This window comes from Piliocolobus tephrosceles, chromosome 13 (assembly GCF_002776525.5).
Source record: "Piliocolobus tephrosceles isolate RC106 chromosome 13, ASM277652v3, whole genome shotgun sequence".
Lineage (NCBI taxonomy): Eukaryota > Metazoa > Chordata > Mammalia > Primates > Cercopithecidae > Piliocolobus > Piliocolobus tephrosceles.
This window is the reverse complement of record NC_045446.1, coordinates 62339385-62366262: the sequence shown is the minus strand read 5'-3', so window position 1 is coordinate 62366262 and position 26878 is coordinate 62339385. Positions and strand designations below refer to the sequence as shown.

Here is a 26878-nt window from a genome sequence, read left to right as displayed (position 1 = left end):
TCTCGCTCAGTTGGCCAGGCAGGAGTGCAATGGCACTATCTCGGCTCACTGCAACCTCTGTCTCCCAAGCTCAAGCAATTCTCCTATCTCAGCCTCCCGAGTAGCTGGGATTACAGGTGCGTGCCACCATGCTCAGCTAATTTTTGTATTTTTAGTAGAGACGGGGTTTCACCATGAAGTGAGCCAGGCTGGTCTTGAACTCCTGACCTCAGGTAATCCACCCACCTCGGCCTCCCAAAGTGCTGGGATTACAGGTGAGAGCCACCGTGCCTAGCCTTGAACTTTCTTTGAATGATAGCACCACTGAAACTTCTCCCTTCCAGGAAGCGTCCACCAAAGAATTAGAAGATTCTGTAACCACAGACTCCTAAGTGACAGTGTGCTTACCACTCCCCTTCTTATTGCAACACTCTCTCCCAACCCATTCCCACGACCCAAAGACCTATCAAAGCTTCTGTCATGTTAATAGCTATGACACTGCTCCGTGGACACATCTAGATAGATTTCGTTGGTTCTGATGTGACAACCTGACCCACCAGGGCAAATCAGACTTCCCTCTCCTCCAGAAATTTTAAAACTAGAACGGAGAAACAGTCACAAGTCTCTGTTTCGAGCGCCTAACTAGGATGTACAGGTCTGGAGCTGTCCATAACCAAGTTGTCTACTCCAAGGGTCAGAATAGTGCAGGAAACTTACCTTCTGGGGGGAAAAGAGCAGAGTCCAGTGGAGCAAAATGCAGGCAGGAGCAGAGCTAAAAGTGAAATAATGCACCAGCTTTGGAAGACAGTTGGTGGTTGTTTACAAAACTAAACATACTTTTTACCACATGATCCTTCAGTTCTGCTCCTAGGTGTTTTACCCAAATATGTTGAAAACTGTATGTCCACACAAAAACTTGCACATGAATGTTTATAGTAACATCAGAGAATACCAGTAGTATCTGGGTCCCTGGTCCCGGTTTTCCCTGAAACCTATCCGCTGTTAGGGCAAAAAAACAGAGTATCCCTAAAATTAACTTTTATTTTCCTTTAGCTGGAATATCCCTTCAGGTACAGCTTCTGTTTCTTGAAACTGAGATTCCCAAGTTCTTCTCACATCCTCACTGAGAATCTCACCTAACACCCATGTAATTATACATGTAGTCATCTGTCATTTACAGGTGGGATCACTTTAAGAAAGCTTGATGTATTAAAATACAAGTGTCCAAACCTGAAAAACTAATTAAGTATTCATTATCCCCAAATAATTGTGTGTTCTACAAGAAGAATTTGCTAAAGGGAATCTTTCAAATTGCAGTTTTCCCAGTGCTCTCAAGATATTGTTTCAAAACCAGCATGTCCATTACAATATGGTATGATGCAGCCAATAAGAGAACAAGATGAATCTGCATGTGCCAATAGTGAAATAGCTCTAGGAATACTATTGAAAATCTTATCTAACGCCAGGTGCTGTGGCTCATGTCTGTAATCCTAGCATTTTGGGAGGCCAAAGTGGGCAGACCACTTGAGCTCAGGAGTTCAAGACCAACCTGGGCAACATAGGGAAGCCCCATCTCTACAAAAACACAAAAATTAGCTGGGCATGGTGGTGCACCTGTAATGTCAGCTACTTGGGGGGCTAAGGTGGGAGGATCACTTTAACCTGGGAGGTGGAGGCTGTAGTGAACTGAAACTATGCCACTGCACTCCAGCCTGGGTGACAAAGTGAGACTCTGATTTTAAAACAATTTTATCTATATAGCTGTATGGCTTTATCCTTTTTGTATACGTGCACCTGCACAAACGCATAGATACAGGGTGGTTTTGTGTTTTTTAATTTCTAGAAGAAATTAAACAAGGGTCAGGTACAGTGGCTCACGCCTGTATTCAGAGCACTTTGGTAAGACCAGGCAGGCAGATCCCTTGGGCCCAGGAGTTTGAGATCAGCCAGGGCAACATGGCGAAAGCCCATCTCTACTAAAAATACAAAAATTAGCTGGGCATGGTGGTATGCACCTGTTGTCCCAGCTACTCAGGAGGCTGAAGTGAGAGGATTACTTAAGCCCAGGAGGTCGAGGCTGTGGTGAGCTGTGATAGCACCACTGTGCTCCAGCCTAGGCGACAGAGCAAACATCCTGTCTCAAAAACACAAAAAAGAAATTAAACAAGGAAATTGTGAACAAGGAAATGTTGAACAAGGAAATGTTCACAAAGATTTCCTTTTGAGAGAGGGACTAGGGAAAGGAATACTTCTCACTTTTCATTTCAACTTTTTATTTCTTTATTTATTTTTAATCATCTGGCCAGTGCATGTAATTTAATTGGGGATTATCTAGTCAGTGAAATTATAAGTTGCCTTTTCTTTCTAATATGCTTCCATGCTCTTAAAAATGGAAAATATGAAAAATGAATAGAGAAGTCAGCAGAACTAAGAAAGGTGCATACCCAATAACTACAGAGGGGATGTCAAAAAGAAAGAATCAAATTCATAACACAGAACCCAAGAAGAGTTCAGGAATGCAAAGCACCAGGTGCTCTGAGAATGTGGGATGCAACATGGGGCTGAAAATAGGGGCAAGGATTGAACGTTTATTTTTATTTTTTGAGATAGGGTCTCACTCTGTTGTCCAGGCTGGAGTGCAGTGGTGCAATCTCGGCTCACTGCAATCTCCACCTCCTGGGTTCAAGCGATTCTCCTGCCTTACCCTCCAGAGTAGGCACACGCCACCATGCCAGGCTAATTTTTGTATTTTGGGTAGAGATGGGGTTTCACCATGTTGGCCAGGCTGGTCTCAAGCTCCTGGCCCCAAGTTAAGTCACCTGCCTCGGCCTCCCAAAGTTCTGGGATTACAGGCATGAGCCAGCAGGCCTGACCGGAGCATTTATTTTTAAAACGCTCTAAGATTTCCACGTCTCTTCCTCCATTCTGGTCAGCTGATGATGCCTTCTCCACAGGCACAAGAGTCTAAAGCTTTAGCCTGTGGATGAATCTACCCTGAAAGCCTCCAGGCTCAGGACCTAGGAACAGCAAAAGGCAAGAGCTGTGCCAAAAACAGAGAACTGAAAACAAGCCTACTATAACACCCTAGCCCTTCTGGCACAAGCTCCAAGCACAGTGGCAGTCAGGCATATTTCCTTCCTGGGCAGAATACTGAAAATTTGTCTCTGAAGACATTGAATGATCCTAGAGAAAAGAGCTATAGATAGGACATTTTACATCCTCCAGCAAAATGGCTGAGTCCCTATCCCATCACCATACAATAACTACATTTCAGAAACTCGGCACACCCACACAGAACTTCTGAGAAACTTTGTGGTACCACACTCTTAAACAAGAAAGGAAAAGAGAGTCACCAGACATGTAAGGAAAGGTTGAACATGAAAGACCAAAAATATAACCAGGAAAAAGAAAACTAACAGGAAGCAGAAACAACACAGGAAACCTTCCGCTGAAATCTATACTATCAAGAGAGAGAAAAGAAAAAATAATATGACCATCAAACAAAAACAATATGCCTTTTTTTTTTTTTTCTTGACAGAGTCTAGCTCTGTCACCCAGGCTGGAGAGCAGTGGCACGATCTCAGCTCACTGCAACCTCTGCCTCCTGGGTACAAGCAATTCTCCTGCCTCAGCTTCCCCAGTAGCTGGGATTGGAGGCATGTGCCACCACACCCGGCTAATTTTTGTATTTTTAGTAGAGATGGCGTTTCGCCATATTGGCCGGGCTGGTCTTGAACTCCTGATCTTAAGCAATCCACCCACCTTGGCCTCCCAAAGTGCTGGGATTACAGGCGTAAGCCGCTGCACCTGGCCAATATGCCTTTTTTTTTTTTTTTTTTTAAGGAACACTAACAGAATCGAGTAACTTAGAATTTTAAGACATGTTAGCTAAATTTTTTTAATCCATAAAACAACTGGGGCTGGACACGGTGACGCACGCCTGTAACACCAGCACTCTGGGAGGCCGAGGCGGGCAGATCATGAGGTCAAGAGGTCGAGACCATCCTGGCCAACATGGTGAACCCTCGTCTCTACTAAAAATACAAAAATTAGCTGGGTGTAGTGGAGTGCGCCTGTAGTCCCAGTTACTGGGGAGGGTGAGGCAGGAAAAGCACTTGAACCCGAGGGGTGGAAGTTGCAGTAAGCTGAGATCTCACCACTGTACTTCAGCCTGATGACAGGGTGAGACTTCATCTCAAAACAAAACAAAATAAAACTGGAAGATAAACTTAAGAAAATCTCCCAAGATGCAGAACCAAAATAAACAGAAAATGTAAGAGAACATATAAAGTTAGAAAAGTAATTAAGGATGTCCAACATCCACATGATAGGTGCTTCAAAAAGAAGAGATTAAGTGAGTGAGGGAATATTATCAAATAAATAGCACAATAAATGTTTTCATCACTAAAAGACATCAGTTTTCAGATCCACTGAATGCCCAGTGGTTGAAAATAGATTCTGAGCCAGCCATATCATGAGGAAATTTCAGAATACTCAGGACATAAAGAAGATTCTAAAAACTCCCAAAGGAAAAATAAGTGTATTAGTTGGTTTTCGCACTGCTATAAAGAATTACCCAAGACTGGGTAATTTATAAAGGAAAGAAGTTGAATTGACTCACAGTTCCACATGGCTGGGGAGCCTCAGGAAACTTACAATCATGGCAGAAGGAGAAGGGGAAACATGCACCTTCTTCACAAGGCAGCAGAAAAGAGAAGGAACACAGGAGAAATGACCAAACACTTACAAAACCACCAGATCTCCTAAGAATTCACTCATTTTCACAAGACCAGCAAGGGGGAAACTACTCCCATGATCCAATTACCTTCACCTGGACCCTCCCTTGACACATGGGGATTACAATTTGAGATGAGATTTGGGTGGGGACACAGAGCCAAACCATATCAAGAAATCACATGCAAAGAATAGGAAATCATAATGCATTCCTCAAAAACAACAAGCAAGTTGAAAGACAGCATAGGAATGCCTTCAAAATTCTGAGAGAAAATTACTTTCAACCTAGAAATCCACACCTAGCCAAATTATGAATTAAATGTGATAATAAAGTGAACACGTTTAGATATTTGGCATCTCAAAAAATATTCCTACCATTGCACCCATTCTCAGGAAGCTATTTGAAGATGGGCTTCATCAAAACAAGGAAATAAACTGAGAAGAAGGAAGTCACAGAATTCAATAAATGGGGGACACAACCCAAGAGATAAGCAAAGAGATATCCCAGAAAAACAGCTCTGCAGAGCAACTGCTAGTCCAGATTGGTGCAGGAAGGCAGAAGCTATATTGGTTTATTAGTTTGTTTTCACATTGCTATAAAGAAATACCTGAGACTTGGTAATTTGTAAAGGAAAGAAGCTTAATTGACTTACAGTTCCACAGGGCTGGAAGGCCTCAGGAAACTTACAATCATGGCAGAACGTGAAGGGGAAGAAAAGCACCTTCTTCACAAGGCAGCAGGAGGGAGTGAGGGAGGGCACAGGAAAATTCTACTTATAAAACCATCGGATCTCATGAGACTCACTATCATGAGAACAGCATGAGGGAAAACCTCCCCCATAATCCAATTGCTTCCCTCCCTTGACACCTGGGGATTACAGATGAGATTTGGGTGGGGACACAGAGCCAAACCCTATCAATTGGTCAGTGTTTTCTTTTTCTTTTTTTTTTTAATATTATCATTTTCTTTTTTTAATTTTTAATTTTTTTTATTATACTTTAAGTTCTAGGGTACATGTGCACAACGTGCAGGTTTGTTACATATGTATACCTGTGCCATGTTGGTGTGCTGCACCCATCAACTCGTCAGCACCCATCAACTCATCATTTACATCAGGTATAACTCCCAATGCCATCCCTTCCCCCTCCCCGCTCCCCATAATAGGCCCCAGTGTGTGATGTTCCCCTTCCCGAGTCCAAGTGATCTCATTGTTCAATTCCCACCTATGAGTGAGAACATGCAGTGTTTGGTTTTCTGTTCTTGCAATAGTTTGCTCAGAATGATGGTTTCCAGCTGCATCCATGTCCCTACAAAGGACACAAACTCATCCTTTTTTATGGCTGCATAGTATTCCATGGTGTATATGTGCCACATTTTCTTAATCCAGTCTGTCACTGATGGACATTTGGGTTGGTTCCAAGTCTTTGCTATTGTGAATAGTGCCACAATAAACATACGTGTGCATGTGTCTTTATAGCAGCATGATTTGTATTCCTTTGGGTATATACCCAGTAATGGGATGGCTGGGTCATACAGTATTTCTAGGTCTAGATCCTTGAGGAATCGCCATACTGTTTTCCACAATGGTTGAACTAGTTTACAATCCCACCAACAGTGTAAAAGTGTTCCTATTTATCTACATCCTCTCCAGCACCTGTTGTTTCCTGACTTTTTAATGATTGCCATTCTAACTGGTGTGAGATGGTATCTCGTTGTGGTTTTGATTTGCATTTCTCTGATGGCCAGTGATGGCGAGCGTAGTAAGAGGGAACCTCAAGATCTCGGTGGCTTAAGACAACAAAGATGATTCATGTTCATGACTCTGCATTCTGACGAGGGTTCAGTCAATACAGCTGGACCCAGTTGGGCTTGGCTCTAGAATGAGGTTCCTTTTAAGGTCTTTTCCCCACGTTTTCTCGTTCTCCTTGAACCAACATCTACCCAGGCCTTGTACTTGTCATAGTGAACTGCAGAACTTCAAGAAGCAAGCCAGGTTACACAGGCACATTTTTATCCTCTGCTCCTCTCGTGTCTATTACCATTCTTGGCCCAAAGCAAGTCACAGGGTCATGCTCACCATCAGTGGAGCAGGGAAATATACTCCCCCTACTCTAATGGGAGATACTGCAAAGTTCATGGCAAAAAGCATGGGCGTATCATTCTGTCACAGAGAGGAAGTGAAGAACTGGAAATAATAATCCAGCTGACCTCAGAAAGCTCCAGAAGAGAAGTCTCCAGGAAAAAAAAGGGACTGATAGAAGACCTAATATGTCTGACTGTGTGGAAAAGAGTATCTCTAAAGTATTACAATTCCTTAGAAGAGGATAATGATAGCAACTTAGAAAACTAAGCAAATTTTTAAAACACAACTATTAATTCCAGGAAAAGTAAAAATTGGTACAAAGAAGTTAAAATAATCATGGTAAATATATTTACCTGATTAAGACATAAAGTACAACTAAATTTTGATAAAACTGGTATACAACTACTGTTTGTTTCATGGATCCCAAGATACATGTGTTATCAAAACTGAAATCTGAACATCTGAAATCGAGAACCATCAGAATCACTGTCAGCCAGGAAGTGACCGTGGGAGAGATGCCACTGCCACGCCTACATGGGATTGTTATTCCTGGTGGCATGACTGGATAACTGCCACTCCTAAGCATTTTAGTCCACTTAAGGACCATTCGAGGAAAGAATATGAGTGTTGTTTATTGTCTAGAAAGTTTTCACACATACCTTCTGATAAAGTCAAGAAAGTGCCAGTATCAGAACTTGTAGAATGAATATTAGTTGTTTGGGAGAAAATCTCACTGTTAATAGTGGATCTCTCTTTTTCAAGAGTATCACCAATAGTCTTGAAATTATGAAGTAGGATACTGTGTTCTAAAAAGTCACAAGAAGAGAAAACCAAACACCGCATGTTCTCACTCATAGGTGGGAACTGAACAATGAGCTCACTTGGACTCGGAAAGGGGAACATCACACAATGGGGCCTATCATGGGGAGGGGGGAGGGGGGAGGGATTGCATTGGGGAGTTATACCTGATATAAATGATGAATTGATGGGTGCTGATGAGTTGATGGGTGCAGCACACCAACATGGCACATATATACATATGTAACAAACCTGCACGTTATGCACATGTACCCTAGAACTTAAAGTATAATAAAAAAAATAAAAAAAAAAAGTATGGCTAGGCACAGTGGCTCATGCCTGTAATCCCAGCACTTTGGGAAGGTGAGGCAGGTGGATCATCTGAGGTCAAGAGTTCGAGACTAGCCTAGCCTGGCCAACATGGTGAAACCCCATCTCCACTAAAAATGTAAAAAAATTATGCCTATAAACCCAGCTACTCGGGAGGCTGAGGCAGGAGAATTGCTTGAGCCCAGGAAGAGGAGGTTGTAGTAAGCAGAGATCGCGCCACTGCACTCCAGCCTGGGTGACAGAGTGAGACCTTGTTTCAAAAGAAAAAAAAAAAAAAAAAGCATGGGCAACAACATCTTGGAGACTAAAAAATGATTAAAAAGAATGGGACTCTGGGCTGGGCGTGGTGGCACACGCCTGTAATCCTAACACTTTGGGAGGCTGAGGCAGTAGGATCACTTGAGCCCAGGAGTTTGATAACAGCCTGGGCAAGAGAGTGAGACCCCCATTTCTATTCTATTTAAAATTTAAAAATTTTTTTAATAACAATTTTTAAAAATGGGACACCAGGAGCGGTGGCTCATGCCTGTAATCCTGGCACTTTGGGAGGCCGAGGCAGGCGGATCACCTGAGGTCGGGAGTTCGAGACCAGCCTGACCAACATGGAGAAACCCCGTCTCTACCAAAAATACAAAATTAGCCAGGCGTGGTGACACATACCTGTAATCCCAGTTACTCAGGAGGCTGAGGCAGGAGAATCACTTGAACCTGTGAGGCAGAGGTTGTGGTGAGCTGAGATCTCACCACTGCACTCCAGCCTGGGTGACAGCACGAGATTCCATCTCAAAAAATAAAAATAAAAAAATAAAAAATGGGACTCTGAATGCAAAGGAGTTTTAGAAATACTTTTACCAATTAATTTGCTTGTATTTTTATTGCATGCATGCATAAGAGTGATATATAACAAATTATACATCTAAAGTCTAAAAGAATTCTTTCAATAAATGTAAGATAAAAATTCTAAATGATAAGAAAGCATTGTACTTTTTTGTAATTTTTATCTCTCTTAGTGGTATATAAAGGTGTGTCTTATAATCCATGATGTCTTAGACTTAGTGAAATATGGCATATTGGGATACTAGAGGGAGAAAAACTTATGGATTGGGTGATGTGAGTGAAAAACATTCATAATTGGAAGTCAATATGTAGAATAAATTTACATATCAAGATGTATCTTTCCTCATACTGAAAGAACATGCTGCATGGGATTAAATCCCAGTTCTGCCATTTGCTAGCCCCTAAGACATTATGTAAATCACCTAACCCCTCTACAACTCAATTGTTTTCATCCCTAAAATGGGAATAGAAATAATACCTGCAAGGCTGGATGCTGTGGTTCATTCACGCCTGTTAATCCCAGCACTGTGGGTGGGAAACCAAGGTGGGCAGATCACTTGAGGCCAGGAGTTCAAGACCAGCCTGGGCAAATGGTGAAACCCTGTCTCTACTAAAAATACAAATATTAGCCAGATGTGGTGGCACACACCTGTAATCCAGCTACTTGGGAGGCTGAGGCACGAGAATCGCTTGAACCCAGGAGGCGGAGCTTGCAGTGAGCCGGTATCACACCGCTGCACTCCATTCTGGGCAACAGATGAGACTCTGTCTCAAAAAAAAAAAAAAAAAAGAAAAAGAAAAGAATATATATGTAAACGGACCAGACCTAAAAATAGAGTGCAGGCCGGGCGAGGTGGCTCACATCTGTAATCCCAGCACTTTGGGAGGCCGAGGTGGGAGGATCATGGAGTCAGGAGATGGAGACCATCCTGGCTAACTTGGTGAAACCCCATCTCTACTCAAAATACAAAAAGTAGCTGGGTGTGGTGGCATGCAACTGTAGTCCCAGCTACTCAGATGGCTGAGGCAGGAGAATTGCTTGAATCCGGCAGGTGAAGGCTGCAGTGAGCCAAGATCGCACCACTGCACCCCAGCCTGGAGACAGGGCAAGATTCCATCTCAAGAAAAAAAAAAAAAAAAGCAAAACTATGGAACTCCTAGAAGATAACATAAGACAAAATCTAGATGACCTTGGGTTTGGTGATGATTTTCTATGTATTTATTTATTTATTTATTTTACTATTTTTAAAGTTTATTTACTACTATACAAATGAAGATGGTGATGATTTTTTTAATACAACACCAAAAGCACAATTCATGAAAGAAGAAGTATATGTTAGACTTTACTAAAATAGAAGCTTCTATTCTGCAAAAGATGCTTTTGAGAGAATGAAGACAAGCCACGAACTGGGATAAAATCTTTGTAAAACACATATAAAGGACTAGTGTCCAAAATATACAAGAACCTTTCAAACTGGACAATAAAGAAACAATCACCCGATTTAAAAATCAGCAAAACATAGGAACAGACACCTCACCAAAGGATACGTGCAGACAGCAAATAAATACATGAAAAGATGCTCAACATTATATGTCATCAGGGAATTGCAAATTAAAACAATAAATGAGATATCACTATGCACCTACTAGAATGGCTTAAATCCAAAACGCTGACAACAACAACTCACTAAGGCATTCAGGGTACCCAGTACTTTCTGCTATTTAGGATTTATCAGCACTTTATCATAATCATAGTTGACCAGTGTAATGTGCTATGAGACTTTAAGATTATCAAAGTCCCTGTGTACTAAATTGTGGCACAGAGGCAGACAGCTAACACAGTTCTTGAAGCAAAATAGTGGAAATGTACTTCTGCCCCTGCCAGGATAAACAAAATTACCTCTGGTCTTCTTTGTTTATTGAAATAGGGAAAAAACATTTGCAAGTTAATAACTTTATTGCAGGTGGCAGAGGCGCTGTTGATTTGCTCTAGTGGAGAAACCACATCTACAAGAGCAATGCAACTGGAGTCATTATCTGTCTTAACCTTTCAATCATTCACCGTCATTCTCAAAGGCCCTTCCGACTTCTTCATGAGCCAAACAGGTAAATTAAATGGGTAAGTAACAAGAATTTTCACTTCTAAATTTTCAGATCTTTGATGGTTGCACTAATCTCGCATTTCCCCCAGCAAGACATTATTCCTCTTTGTTTATAATTTCAATAGGGTGGAAGGTTTAGTGCTTTTGCTTGGCCCTTTCAACCATAGTGGCCATATTCCATGGACTGAAGAAACATGGGGATTCTGCTGTTTGCTGAATATATCTAGTCTAACTATACACTCGGGAACTAAAGAAATCAGAGGAAAATGGGTTAAGAACTGGAGTGACAGTAAGGTACACTAAAATCAAAATTTGCAGCTGGGCACAGTGGCTCACACCTGTAATCCTAGCACTTTGGGAGGCCAAGGCAGGAGGATCACTTGAGCCCAGGAGTTTGAGACGAGAATAAACAACATGGTGAGATCCCGTCTTTAGAAAAATTAAAAAAAAAAAAAAAAACAGTAGCTAGCCATGGTAGCACACACCTGTAGTTCCAGCTAATCAGGAGGCTGAGGCAAGAGGCTGGCTTCAGTACAGGAGTTCGAGGCTGTAGTGGGCTATGATCATGCCACTGCACTCCACCCTGGGCAACATAGCAAGACCCTCTCTCAGAAAAAAATCGAAAGTCAATTTGTCACTTGACTCCATAAGCCTTCATTCACTCTGAGTGATTCATTAATCACTGTGCCAACTACAACTCCAAAGATTAGCATTAGAGCCAATGTCCAATACTCCCAAGGTCACAGTTACTGGATCCATTTCCTAGGGCTGCCATAACAAAATACTATACACTATGTAGCCTGAAACAACAGAAATTTATTCTCCATCTTCACCTGGTGTTCCCTCTGTGTCCAAATTTCTCCCTTCTTATAAGGTTAAAAACAACAACAACAACAACAACAACAAAACTTCTAAGGAGACTGTCACTGGATTAGGGCTAAACCAGTATGACCTCACCTTAACCTGACTGCATCTGTAAATAAACTATTTCCAAATAAGGTCACCTATTTCATAGGTACTGGGGACCAGAACTTCAATATATCTTTTGGGGAGACACAATTAAACCCACAATAGTTATCCTGGAAAATGACCAGAGGCCTTTCTGAGGACGCCTATAAAGAATACAAAGGGAGGCCAGGCGCCCTGGTTCACACCTGTAATCCCGGCACTTTGGGAGATCAAGGCAGGCAGATCACTTGAGGTCAGGATTTCTAAACCAGCCTGGCCAACATGGTGAAGCCCCGTTTCTACTAAAAACACAAAAATTAGCTGGGCGTGGTGGCGGGCACCTGTAATGCCAGCTACTCAGGAGGCTGAGGCAGGAGAATTGCTTGAACCCAGGAGGCGGAGGTTGCAGTGAGCCAGAATTCATGCCACTGCACTCCAGCCTGGATGACAGAGTGAGACTCTGTCTTTAAAAAACAAAAAAGGAATATATATGAAGGTATTTATAAATCCTTCTTGCTCAAGTAAACTTGCCTTCACCCCATTCATGAGGCTCTAAGTCTGTGAACTAACCCAGGACAGGAAATTCAGTGAGAGATCATAACTCCTTTATTCCCCACTCTATTGTCTTAAGTGAGTCCTTTTCACCAGTTCCAGAGAGTTTTGGGTTTTACAGGTCAGTTAGAATCTTAGTGAACTGCCCATATTCTTTAGTCCTAGGAACTCAGTGATCTCAAAATGATCAACCAGCAAAGATCTCTGCAGGTCAGACCACTCAGAGCAGCTGGCAATCAGAGTAACCACACCCAGCTTGCCCCTGGCAGTGAAGTACTCTACCCCACCCTCACAACCCTAGGGTCCCATCATGCTGGTGGAAATGAGGGCGCCTACGCAGTGAGTGGTGGTTCGTGCCTGCAATCTCAGCACTTTGGGAGGCTGAGGCGGGAAGACAGATTAAAACCAGAAGCTCAAGGCAAGCCTGGGCAACATAGCAAGACCCTGTCTCTAAAAAATATATATATGTTTAATTAGCTGGGCATGGTGGCATGCACCTGCAGTCCCAGCTACTTGGGAGGCTGAGGTAGGAGGATCACTTGAGCCCAGGAGGCAGAGTTTGCAGTGAGCCATGATCAGGCCATTGCACTTCCAGCCTGGACAACAGAGCAAGATCCTGTCTCGAAAAAAAAAAAGAAAAGAAAAAAAAAAAATCAGGGAGGCCGTTTCATCTGTAGTGTCTTCCCCCAATATCCCTGGCCTACAGAAACCAGTTATTACAGCACTTTCTGAAGATACCACCACTCTCACAAATATATTTCTCAATGCCTTGGTGAAGAGAATGTCCCCTGGGCCCTCCCAAGGGATAGAGCTAGGAGTGAATGAGTTACACTTATAAACCCACACCAAATTCCCATCTCCCTAATTCTTTGGATTCTTTCTTCCACATTTTACCAAAGGATTCTTGGCATCTCAATTTCATTTAACTTCATCATGGAATTCGGGTTTCAGTCAACCAACTGAAAAAGCAATTAAATCCACTATACATATCCACCAGAATGAATAAAATTAAGAAGACTGACACGATTTAATGTTCAAGAGGATATGAAACAAGAATTCACATACATTATTGGTAGAAGTGTAAAATGGCACAACCCTTTAGGAAAAGGTCTAACACTTTCTTAAAGCCAACAATTTTTCAACATCATAATATGCACACTGAAGTATTTAGAGGCCAAGCATATGGATGTCTGAAACTTACTGAAATGCATTCAAAAAATACAGTGGATTGACAGAAGAATAAGTGGATGAATATGTGATAAAGTAAATAATAAAATGTTATTATAGGCTCTAGAAAACAATTAACTCATCCTTTTTTAAAAAGTCATTAGACCGGGTGTGGCGGCTCACGCCTGTAATCCCAGCACTTTGGGAGGCCAAGGCGAGTGGATCTCTTGAGGTCAGGAATTTGACACCAGCCTGGCAAACATGGTGAAACCCCATCTCCACTAAAAATACAAAAAAATATTAGCCGGGCATGGTGGTGCATGCCTGTAATCCCAGCTACTACTTGGGAGACTGAGGCAAGAAAATCACTTGAATCCGGCAAGTGGAGGTTGCAGTGAGCCTAGATCGCACCACTGCACTCCAGCCTGAGTGACAGAATGATACTCTGTCTCTAAATAAATAAATAAATAAATAAATAAATAAATAAATAAATGTTATTAAGACTACCCCCAGCTATCAGAACTGACACATGGAATCCAGACTCTTGGGTAAGTGCACCCAGGCTGAGTTGCAATAGTGTGATCATAGCTCACTAGCAGCCTGGAACTACCGGGCTCAAGTGATCCTCCTGCCCCAGCCTCCTGCATAGCTGGGACTACAGGTGCATGCCACCATGCCTGACTAATTTTTATACTTTCTGTTGAGACAGTGTCTTGCTATGTTGCTCAGGACCTCAAACTCCTGAGCTCAAGTAATCCTCCTGCCTCAGCTTCCCAAAGTGCTGGGATTATAGATGTGAGCCGCTGCACCTGGCTAGTAATTTACTTCTAAGGAGCAGAATATGGCAAAAATGACAGGATGTGATTTCCAAGATTAGGTTACAAGAGGCTGCCTTCTGTCTTGCTGGCATTCCCTCTGACCCTTCTAACATGCTTGTCCTGATGGGGAGGTCTACAGTGCAAGAAACTGAGGGTGACCTCTGGCCAACATTTGATAAGAAACAGAGCCATTCAGTCCAATTGGTCTTGAGGCACTGAGTCCTAAAAAGAGCCATGTGCATGAGCTTAGAAGCAGACCTGGCCTTAGCCAAGCCCTCATTTGAGACTGCAGATCTGACACCTTGGAAGAGACCCTGAAGAAGGGTACTCAGGTAAGCTGTTCCTAAATTCCAGATGCACAGAATCTATTACATAATAAATGTGTATTGTTTTACACTAGTAAGTCGTGGGGTAATTGTTATGCAGCAATGGGTAACATCCTTGCCTGATAACCATTCTCTCCTTATTGCTCAGCAACGAAGACCCTATTTCATTTGGGATACTAATGTGTCCAGTTAAAAATCATGCCTTTTTCTAGTCTCCCTTTCATTTTGATATGCTCATATGACTAAATTCAGGCAAATACGAAGTAAACATTAGTGCTGCACAGAGCCTCTAAGAGCTTCCTTACAGGGATATGTCTCACTGAGAGATGTACTTTTTGCTTGCTTTCTTCGTCATTCTGGCTTCCTAGAATGTGGATGTGATGGTTGGAACTCCAACAGCTATCGTAGAACATTAGGTAAGCTTGAGGATAGAAACCACACTCTAGGAAGAGAAAACAAAAAGAAGGAAGGAGTAGGAGGCACTAATGCCCATGGAATAGCCACACCAGCACTGGAATCCCTACCCACAGATTTATTTTTAATGAAGAAGAAGAATCTATTACTTTGTTCATACCATTGTTATTTTGGACTTTCCCTTAGGTGGTATCCAACCTAGCCCTAGCTCATAGAAGCTCAGAGCTCTCAGTCATCCAAATTCTCTCATACATAACCACTCCAGCATGTCCCTCTTCCAAACAAAGCTCTAGTTCTCACACAGGACAGAGTGAGAGCAAACTTTGATGTTTTCATTCTCGCTTTAAGCTGTCCACACCACCTCACAATCCATTTGTTCCTCATTCCCTTCAGACTCATGTCAGACAGTCCCCCAAGTCTGTCTTCTCAATGGACACTTCACTCCAGGTAACCACTAGTAATAAGCGGATGAGCTATTTTGCCACCAAGTGCCACCTCATCCCTGGATTTTCATTACCTTTAGTCCCCATCAGGCCACACAACCATTCCTAGATTCCAGCTATTTCTCTGAAAGTCCGATGCCTTCAATCAATCTAGTACCAATTTATATATTAGTCAGAGTCATTAGTTACAAGCAACAAAACCAACTCCGCCTTATTTAAGCAAAAAAAAAAATAATTTATTAACTGTATAAAAGATATTAGGTAGCTCAGAGAATTACAGGAACTAGAGAACCAGACAGAGAGCCACACATGAAACCAGAACAATGTCTTGAATTAAGTGCAGGGTTTTCTCCAGGAGGACAATGCTGCCACCACTGCCCCTTCCTGCTGCCAAGAGCAAGCTCTGTAGGGTCCCTGCTGCCTCTAGAACTAGGTCTTACTACAAGCCCATTGTCCCTGGAGGGAGTTTTGAGGGTCTCTGAATCCTCACTTCCTTAGCTACAGATTTCTTAGCTTAGTCCGTGATCCGTGTACGGGACCAGCTGAGGAAAGGTCAAATGTCTACACCCTGGTTGTGAGGGAAGTTCAGAAAACAAGTATCTGGCATCTATTAGATGGGGAATTTCCCTACCTTAGAAGTGGTTTCAGATGCCAGATGCCAAAAAAAGAAAAACAAATGTTGACCCTTACTGTCAGGCCAGGGTGCCAAGCGGGAACTGGGAGAGTCACAGGTCCCTGATTCCTCTAGCTCATCGCAGATATTCACATTTCAGACAGTCCCCTTTTATTATTCAATGCATTCACTTTAGGGTGTGCACGGAATCTGCCTGCAGCCAGTCTGCAAAGCACATGATTATTCTCCTGCAGCCACGTTGGATTGCCAGCCCCAGGCAGAGGAGGCCTCACCAGAGTTACAAATTGTCATGCTGCTAGTCATGTGCTTGTCCCTCCCTGGAAGCATCTTCCTGGGGTTGCCAAGTGTAGACAATGTGCTCCAATATTTTGCCATGTTCCTACTGAATCCTCTGAAGCTGCAACCACGGGGCAGAGACAGGGGAGGTTGTTCTAAAAGACACCATGTAGTCATTTCCCCAGCTGCTTCAGTCGTCACTTAACAAACAGCTCACTTCCAGACTCAGGATGGAGGGACTCTTACTGGATCCCACCCTCAACATCAACAGGGCCAGTTCCATATTTTAGGTTCTGCCATGTGCACCACTCCATACCTTGTACCGATTTTTAAATTGGGATTCCTTTGCTTGGAAGTGACAGAAATCCAACGTGAACTAGATTAAACATAAAGAAAACTGTATTGGATAATAAAATCCAATAAGGGGCTGAACAACTAATTTGCAAAAAAGAGCAAGGATGTCTCAGGAATAACTGGAACTAGAGGCTTAAATCCTAATAGAATTGTCTTTATCTTTTGCTTCAACTTTTTATTTCTGCTTTCTTCACTGCAGAGCACCTTTCTTCTCTTCATGATGGAGAATATGCTTGCAGACAGTTCCTGTTTTTCGTATTTACAGCTTTCACCATTCAAAAAAGAATGGCTTGGGCCAGGCATGGTGGTCCACACCTATAATCCCAGGGAACTGGGTGACCAAGGCGGGAGGATCACTTGAGCCCAGAAGTTTGAGACCAGCCTGGACAATATAGCACAACTCTACAGAAAAAAAAAAATTTTTTTAATTAGCTAACTGTGGTGGCACATACCTATAGTCCCAGCCACTTGGGAGGCTGAGGTGGGAGGATCCCTTGAACACCGGAAGTCAAGGCTGCAATGAGCTATGATTGCGCCACTGAACTTCAGCCTGTGAAGTCTTAAAGACTTCAGTCTTTAAGAACCACTCTATTTCTTAAAAAGCAAAAACAAAGAAACAAACAAAAAACAAAAGAATGACTTGTTTCTAAGTTCAAATAAGAAAAAATGGTAAGGAAAGGTTTTATTGACCCATCTTTGAAAAGGGTCCACAGCTGGGCCAATTATGACTGAGGGAAGGATTATGTAAAAGCAATGGTCCCTGGGGAGCCATCTAGATGGAGGCAATAGTTCCCAAGAAGGAAGAATGGTGCTGGATAACCACTCCATAATTGTTCACTATGGCAGCCTATTGGCAGGTTCCTTCCCATGCACAATAACTTGGTGTGTTAGTCTGTTCTCACACTGCTGATAAAGACATATCTGAGACTGGATAATTTATAAAAGAAAAAAACTTTTTTTTTCTTTTGAGATGGGGTCTGACTCTGTCACCCAGGCTGGAGTGCAGTGCCATGATCTCAGCTCACTGCAACCTCCGCCTCTTAGGTTCCAGCGATTCTCCTGCCTCAGGCTCCAGAGTAGCCGGGACTACAGGCAGGGCACCTCCATGCCCGGCTAATTTTTGTATATTTAGTAGAGACGGGGTGTCACCATGTTGGCCAAGCTGGTCTGGAACTCCTAACCTCAGGTGATCCACCCGCCTCAGCCTCCCAAAGTGCTGGGATTATAGGCATGAGCCACCACACCCAGCCAGGAAAGAGGTTTAATGGACTCACAGTTCCACATGGCTGGGGAGTCCTCATAATCATGGCAGAAGGCAAATAAGGGACAAAGTCACATCTCACATTGCGGTAGACAGGAGTGCTTGCGCAGGGGAAACTCCCATTTATAAAACCATCAGATCTCGTGAGACTATTCAAGAGACCTATTCACCACAAGAACCACACAGGAAATATCCGCCCCCGTGATGCAATTGCCTCCAGTTGGGTCCCTCTACAACACATGGGAATTATGGGAGCTACAATCACAGCCAAACTATATCACCTGGATAAGCTTGTCAGAGCATGGCAAGGTTGGTAGGGTCAAACTTTGTTTTCTCTTTCCCCTTTTTAAAGGAATCAACAAAACTTCTCTGTACCATTCTCTTACACAAACAACTAAGACATTCTGAAGAGAAATCCCCCCTCTCCCCAGATAAGTTCCCATGTGCTCAACAGACTGGGAAATCCTTAAAGAAAGCATCCCGCCAGCACGGTGGCTCATGCCTATAATCCCAGCACTTTGGGAGGCTGAGGCGGGTGTATCACCTGAGGTCAGGAGTTCAAGACCAGCCTGGGCAACATGGTGAAACCCTATCTCTACAAAAAATACACAAATTAGCTAGGCACGGTGGTGCGTGCCTGTAATTCCGGTTACTCAGGGGGCTGAGGTAGGAGAATCGCTTGAGCCAGGGAGGCAGAGGTTGCAGTGAGCCGAGATTGTACCATTGCACTCCAGCCTAGGTGACAGAGCTAGACTCCATCTCAAAAAAAAAAAAAAAAAGAAGAAAATAAGAAAGAAAGAAAGCATCCAAGATGAACATATTCCCATGTGTCCAGTGCCTCATGAGGGTCCATCATGGATTGGACACTCAAAAAAAAATGTTTGTAGAACTGGATTAAGGCCTTTCCTCATTCTTCAGGGATCCCTGGTGGCTGGCCATTTGGGGGCCTGGAAAGCCCTGATGCTAGAAGCTAGAAGCTAAGAACAAAAAGGAAGACTGTGTGACCTAAGGTACTGGTAGGGAGAATGGTCAGCAAGTGTTGTCCTCATAACAGAGGGATGAGCAAAAGACTATGGATTCTGATAGAAAGGTCAGGATCATATACAATAGATGTGTTTGCTTCTCACCCTCCCTGGACCAAATAGTCCCAGCAGCAGAGAATAGAGACTTGAAATATGGCTGCTTATGAAGTTGGTAGATAGATGGGGGGTAAAAGGAGTTCTTGTCCTTAAGCAGGACCAGACAATGTGTTAACTTTTCACTGATTGAGAAGTTTCACGACTAGGCCGGGCGCAGTGGCTCATGCCTGTAATCCTAGCACTTTGGAAGGCCGAGGTGGGCGGATCACCCGAGGTCAGGAGTTTGAGGCCAGCCTGATCAACATGGAGAAACCCCATCTCTACTAAAAATACAAAATTAGCTGGGCATGGAGGCGCATGCCTGTAATCCCAGCTACTCAGGAGGCTGAGGCAGAAGAATCGCTTGAACCCGGGAGGCAGAGGTTGCAGTGAGCCGAGATCGTGCCATTGCAGCCTGTGCAGCAAGAGCAAAAACTCCATCTCAAAAAAAAAAAGGAGTTTCATGACTTAACAGAAGTTAGATTGAACGTCTGATCAAGCTCGGCCTCTGATCATAATTGAATAACAATGAGACTGAAGACATCGTTTTGGAGGGTACAAAGATGCATTTCAATGGTAGGGAAGAGCTGCTACTCCATGTGCTCCCCCAGAGGGCTGACAGGAGTGCACTGGAGTAAGAAGCCAGCGTGGTGGCCACACTCTGAGCCCAGGACATTCTTGCTCAGAGTTCTGAGGGGAGGCTAAGATCAGTGTTGCTGTCAGAAGTGAGAATAAGGTGGTGGCACCTGGGAATCCCCAGGATACCACTCTCCAAATGAACGCTGGCAGAAAGAGTTCTCCAGGACAGGGGTCCTTCCTCATCCGCTTCCACTGCCTGAGCTCACAGACTAAGTTAATCTTACAGCAGGGACCAAAGCAGAAGATCCAGGGCCGTCCCCACTGTATCTGTCCCCAAGAATCCTCTTACGTGCCGTTCCTTCTGTGGGGGACTCCTCCTCTGACACATGCTCATTGGTTTTACTTTTACTCTTTCTATGGGATCCCTCACTGGGCCTTGGTCTCTTTGTCTGCAAAAATGAAGGCATCAGGCTGGGTAAATCTGCAGGGCCCTGATGCCTTCTGAAATCTTTCAGGTAAAGGTGATGCTGTGGTACATCGTGTCTAGATTATATATGCAAGTGTCAGCAGTAACAGATCAGAGGGAGCCTGGCCAGAGTCTGGTGTGGATCTGCCAGTGCCATAGATCTGACAGTGCCATAGAGTCTGGTGTGGATCTGCCAGTGCCAAGTGACCTGTTAGTCACTTGATAAGAGGGAGACGCGGGGAAGGAACCGGTGGGGGCCATGGACGGAGCTGTGATGGAAGGGCCACTCTTTTTGCAGAGTGAGCACTTTGGGACCAAGAGGTGGAGGAAGACCTGGGCCGTGCTCTACCTGGCCAGTCCCTGTGGCGTAGCGTGGCTCAAGTTCTTTCACCATAAGGGGTCGAGCTCTGGGAGCGGCTGAGGGAGCTCGTGCTGCCTGTACTGCAAGGTGATCCATCTGGTGAAGTGTGTGAGTTTGGCCCCCGTGGCTGTGGAGAGCCCCCCTGAGCCCAGCACCACTGCCTTCCGCCTGGACACTGCACAGCACTAGCACCTGCTGGCTGTTGATGTGCTGTCCAGTGCAGCCTGGGTGCAGACACTGCCAAAACCCCTTTCGGAAAGGCAGCTGGATTCTGGAACCTACCAATAACCCACCTGAGCTTTCTGCCCTGGAGATGCCGGAGAACTCCTTGTGCAGCCCCACCTGGGAAGGATCCCAATTCTGGGTAACGGTGCAGAGGACTGAGGCGGCTGAGCACTGTGGCCTGCATGCTTCTATTTGCTGAGGGTTGGAGGCTGAGAGGGTGACTCTCCTAACTATGGGGGCCCAGAGTCAGATACTGGAGCTGTCCTCTCCTGGCCCTATAGTCTGTTGCATTGCTATGGCCGGGACAAGGTCATGTTTTCTTTTGAGGCCAGCGCCGCTGCCTCCTGGGCCCTGGAAACTTCACCTTCCAGACAGCACAGGGAAATGACATCTTCCAGGCAGGTGAGACTGCCATCCACTGGCAGAAGACCCAGGGAAAGGCCACACAGGGTCAGAATGTTCTCAGAGCTGACTCCCAAGAAGGGGAGGTGGCAAAGGGGAAGTTTCCTTCCCACCTGGCCCCCAAGAGCTTCTTGACAGCCCCCCAGCCCTGTATGCTGAGCCCTTAGACTCCCTGTGCATTGCTTCAGGCCCATCCCAGCACTCCCTATACTCAGACTTCTTGCTCGGGCAGGAGAGGGAGTACAATGGAAGAAACCTCTCTACTGGGACTTGTCCGGACATGAGCAACAGCAGTTGCTGAAGGCCAAGCTGATGGACCCCAAACAGGATCCCATCTATGTTGAACCTAAGGGCCTGGTCCCAGCCCTTCCCCAGAGCCTTTATGATCTGCCTTAGGAGCCCAAGGATGTATGGGGATGCCAAGCTCAGGTGAAGCAGGAGAGCTATGAGCTCCCCTACAACCCTGCCTGATGACTATGCTGTGCCACCCACCCAGAGCACAAAGACCCTCCCTGCTCCCAAGTCCCAGGGCCCAACCTTCCCTGAACCTAGTACTGCAACTGGCAGTAGCAGCAAAAGCCACAACTCAGCTCTGTACAGCCACGTCCAGGAGAGTGGGGCCTCAGGGAGCTGGGACTGTGGGCTCTCTAGAGTAGGGACTGACAGGACTGGGGTCAAGTCAGAGGTCCCTACCTGAGAAGGAGGGCAAGGCTGAAGCTGCTGAGGAGGACCAGGGGGAGGTGGCACTAGGGGTCAGAGAAAATGGTTAGAACCAGCAGAAGCCAGAGGGTGGGAAGGGCCATGTCATGTGAGACCGGGGTCCAGAGGGACGGGGGAGTCAAGGGAAGGACAGTCAATCCCAAGAAGTCCTAAGAAGTGGGGCAGATGGCATGGCTGAGGGATGGACTCTGCATCCGTCTAAAGCCATCCCTTCCCCACTTCCCCAAAGGAAGGGACAGCTGCAGGACCAGGTCTGTGGAAAGTGGTACATGGTCAGAGTGGGTGCAGTTTGAGGGGCCTGTGTGGAGGCCTCAGAGAGATGTTAGACTGTGCCTAGATCCTTACCCCTGCATTATTCTTTGCCAGAGATACATTTAAAATTTTTTAAATTCCCATTAAAGTCAGCTTGGGTTTAAAAAAAAAAAAATTTAAAAAGAGGGAGAAGAGGTTGTCGTGGTGGTGGTGGTGGTTAAATAACTGATTTATTTAATGTGCCAGGCACTATTCCAACACTTTATGTACTTTAATTCATCTAATCATAAAATAAACTAATTTAAGCTGGGCATGGTGGCCTATGCCTGTAGTCCTAGCTACTGGAGAGACTGAGGCAAGAGGATCACTTGAGCCCAGAAGTTCGAGGATGCAGTGATCATGCCACTGCACTCCTGGGCAACAAAGAGACATCCTGTCTCTTAAAAACAAACAAAAAAAAAACTAGTTTACAGATGAGAAAACTGAGGCACAGAGAGGTTGAATAACTTACCCTAAGTCACACAGCTCATCAATGGTGGAACCAGAGTTGGAACCCAGCAACCAGGCTCCAGAATTTGTCATCATTCTTGGAAGTGAAGCTGTCCTGCTCTGCAAGGAAGCTTTGCAGCAAGATTGCAGTGACAACGTTTCATGCCAGAGCATTTTTAGCTCCCCCAGGAGTACACACATTTTGGGGGTGGAGGCCTTAGTCAGGATGAGCTCCCCATATCAGACTCTCAACCACCAGTTGCTCTGGTATGAGGCCCTTGCAGAGTCCTTCCCACTCTGCCTGTCTCCTTCTTCTCTGATGGTGAGTTCTCAGGAAGCCCCTTTGCCTACCCCTATCACACACACACGCACACACACGCACACACATGCACATGTGTGTAGGCTGGCTTCTAAAGTCCCCTCACCTCTGCCATCTGAGAGACCTGTCTATATAGGTCTGAACCCAATAGTGGACATGGTTTAAAACACTTCTTTGGAATGCTTCTCAGCTCCTATGCCAATCAGCAGATGCAAACGGATGCCTGCAGGGACAGAAACCCCAACTCCACATCCTGAGGCCTGGAAATGCCAGTTCCTGCCCAGCTGACCCTGTAGCATTTTACAATAAAGCTTCTAATCACCACTACCATTTGTTTGATTACCTATAAATGTGTTAAGTCTTTAAAGATTGTATTGATCAGAATTCTTGGTTGCAAGTGTCAGAAGCCCAACCAAAAGTCGTTTAGATAGAAGGGAATTTACTGAGTCAAGGACCAAACTGTACAGGGCTTAAGCTGGGCATGGTGGCTCATGCTTGTAATCCCAGCACTTTGGGAGGCTGAGATGGGTAGACCACTTGAGGTCAGGAGTTCGAGACCAGCCTGGCCAACATGGTGAAACCCCATCTCTACTAAAAACACAAAAATTAGTTGGACATGGTGGTGGGTGCCTGTAATCCCAGCTACTCGGAAGACTGAGGCAGGAGAATCATTTGAACCCGGGAGGCAGGGGTTGCAGTGAGCCAAGATCATGCCTCTGTACTCCAGCCTGGGCAACAGAGCAAGACTCTGTCTCAAAAAAATAAAAGAGAGGAAAGAAAGAAAGAGAGATGGAAAGAAAGAAGAGAAAAGAAAAAGAGAAAAGAAAAAAGGGGAAAAAAAAAAAACAAATGACAGGGTTAGATCATGGTCTCTGAGACAGCTGGAGTCAGGGCCTTAGGCAGCACTGGGACTCTGCCTCCCCTCACATCTCTGCTTGTCCCTGCATGCAAGCTTCAGTTGCTCCTAGTGCTGGTCAGCTTCACTGGGGAAGGAGTATGGCCACCTGCAGGTTCCTCAGATGAGGAAGGACTTTCTTCCAGGCAGAGGTTGGAAGAAACTTCTACCCACAAGGGAAGAAGTTTCCCGTCCTCGGAGAAAGGGGAAATGAAGAGGGCAGGATGATCCCTCTTCAGAGAGTGCAGAGTGGAGTCAGGGGATGAGAATTTCTTCCCTGGAAGCGAGGACAGAATTTTCCAACACAAAGATTTCAGAGTAGCCTATTCCATTCATTTGACAAACAGATAAGAGAGGACCTATGACATGCAGAGTAACGGGCTAGGCACCACGGTAGGGCTGGGGAGTGAGTGAGAAACAAGATGACATAGTTCTGCCTTAAGACCTTGCACTGTATTGCAAACACTCAAATGATCTTTTGATCAAACAAGATCATTTGAGTGACCAAAAGAGAGGAGGTACTATTGTGGAACACGGCAAGGATGCCCAACCTAGTCTAACGGCATCAGGGAAGGCTTCCAGGAAGCAGTGATATTCAAATTGAGACCCAATGGATAAATAGGAGTCAACCAGGCCTGGGTTTGTTTGTTTTTGTTTGTTTTGCGTGGGAGGGCAGGGAATGAAGTGGGCATTCCAGCCAGAGAGAACAGCTCTGAACTAAAAGATTAGTGTGTGACAGCTGCAAAGAAAGCCACGATGAGGGGGAGGCAGGCTGGAGCGCTAGCACTGAGGACATGGCCGGCCAGCAAGAGCTTGAACTTGATCATGAGGGCAATGGAGAGCCATGGGAGGGTCTGAGAGCAGTTACCCCATCTGATTTCCCAATTCTGAGATCCCTTGTACTCCCTGTAGAGGATGTATTGACAGGGAGAGGTGCACCTCTCACACCAGGAGGGAGAACTTTTTGAAGCAGCTGAGCTGGCAGGTCTCAATCTCTACAAGTTTAGACCCAAAAAGTCATTTGAGAAAAACAGAAATTAACAAGTGTTGGCAAGGATGTGTGAAAATCAGAATACTGGTGCATTGCTGGTGAGAATGGAAAATGGAAAAGCCTCTGTGGAAAACATTGTGGCAGTTCCTTGAAAAACAAAAAGCGAATTACTATATGATCCAGCAATTCCACCTCTGGGTATATATTGAGAAGATTTTAAAGCAGATACAAACCTGTTAAGCAGATATGTGTACACCCATGTTCACAGCAGCATTATTCACAACAGCTAAAATGTGGAAGCAACCCAAATGTCCATGGATGGATGGATAAGGAAAGGGGGTATATAAAAGGAGTATAAGCCAAAAAGACAAATACTGGGCTGAGTGTGGAGGCTTACTCCTGTAATCTCAATATTCTGGGAGGCTGAGGCGGGAGAATCGCTTGAGCCCAGAAGGTCAAGGCAGCAGTGAGCTGTGATCCCACCTCTGCACTGCAGCCGTCGTGACAGAGTAAGACTATCTCAAAAATAAATAAGTAAACAGACACATGCTGTGTATTCCACTTATACGAGGTCCCTAGTCAAAATAACAGAGACCAGCCTGGGCAACATAGTGAGACCTCCAACTCTACAAAAGACTTAAAAATTAACTAGGCATGGTGATGTGCACGTGTAGTCCCAGCTACTCAGGAAGCTGAGGCGGGAGGATCGCTTGAGCCAAGGAACGCAAGACTGCACCATGATCTCGCTGCTGCACTCCAGCCTGAGTGACAGAGTGAAAGACTCTGTCTGAAAAAAAAACCACAAAATCATAGAGACAGAAAGAGGAATGGCGGTTTGCAGGAAGGATGGGGAAATGGAAGGTATTGTTTAACGGGTACAGAGTTTTGATTTTACAGGATTCGAAGAGTTATGGAGATGGATATATTAATACATAAATACGAATGTATTTACTACCACAGAACTATAGCTTAAAGTGGCTAAGATGGTCAATTTTATGTTATGTGTATTTTGCCACAATAAAAACATTTGAAAGGAGGTAATCTGAGAAACCTCGAAGAAATCCCCTGGCATGGAGTGTTCCAGAGATTGAGGATGGAGAGGCCTCCTGCAAAGCCCAGAAGGATGATGGGGGAGGGATTACCTGAGGAAAGATGCACTCCCCTCTGACCTGACAAACTTGGGGAGAATTCCAGGAGTCCTTATATCAACCCCCAAGGACTTCAGCTGGAAACAAAGACACACCCTTCCCGCAGCTTCTCCATGGGTCTCAGACTCCTCATCTACAGGACCTGCCAAGATCGGTGAAGGAGGCTGGGGGTTGAGTGGATGAGCTGCCCAACGGTAAGGATTCTGAATGTGTCCCGCTGTCCCATAGCATGGGAGAGCTGGTGACTGAATCTGTGTAGGGATGTCGGGGCCAGGTGCAGACTGAGTCTAGGTGGTTTCCCTGGAGAAAAAAAGGGGGAGCCCTGGAGAACAGGGGTAAGAGACTGAAGAAAAATAAAGAGGTCACGGGGTACGCTCCCTTCCTGACATCCATCACATCCTGAGCCCAAGGTCACAGGAGAGGGTCGCATACCGCAGATGGAGCTGAGGGAACTGGGGGAGGGAGAGGCAGGCGGGCCCTGAAGGTGCAGGGTCGTGTGGGCCTCGGGACAAGTCAGGGTAGAAGGACCCGGCTCCCACGACCCTCCCTCTGCGCAGCCCCCCAGAGCCTCCAGCACCATCCCTGGGCCCCCTCTGCGCTCCAGCCCTCCTGTCTAAGCTCCCCGGAGGCGTTTTCTCTCCGCCCTCAGCCCCTGCTCCTGTGCTTGTGGCTGTCCCTGGCCCTGTCTCTCTGAGACTGTCCCTGGGCATATGTGTCTGTCTCACGACTCCTGCCTCTGTTTTGTCTCATCCCTCCCCTGCTCTCCACCGCAGTCCTGGTTGCCGTCCATGTCTCATCCCGACCCCTTCTGTCTCCATGCCTACCTCACTCTCTTTCTCGTCCCCCTCTGTCCCTG

At 45.1% G+C, this 26878-nt stretch overlaps 2 pseudogenes; one reads left to right on the top strand and one right to left on the bottom strand.

Annotated features, from left to right (window-relative positions):
- Positions 1-20142, bottom strand: part of LOC111540968 — a 32726-nt pseudogene extending 12584 nt beyond the window's left edge.
- Positions 20143-20479: 337 nt separating this feature from the next.
- Positions 20480-21905, top strand: LOC111540890 (annotated as a pseudogene).
- The last annotated feature ends 4973 nt before the right edge of the window (positions 21906-26878 follow it).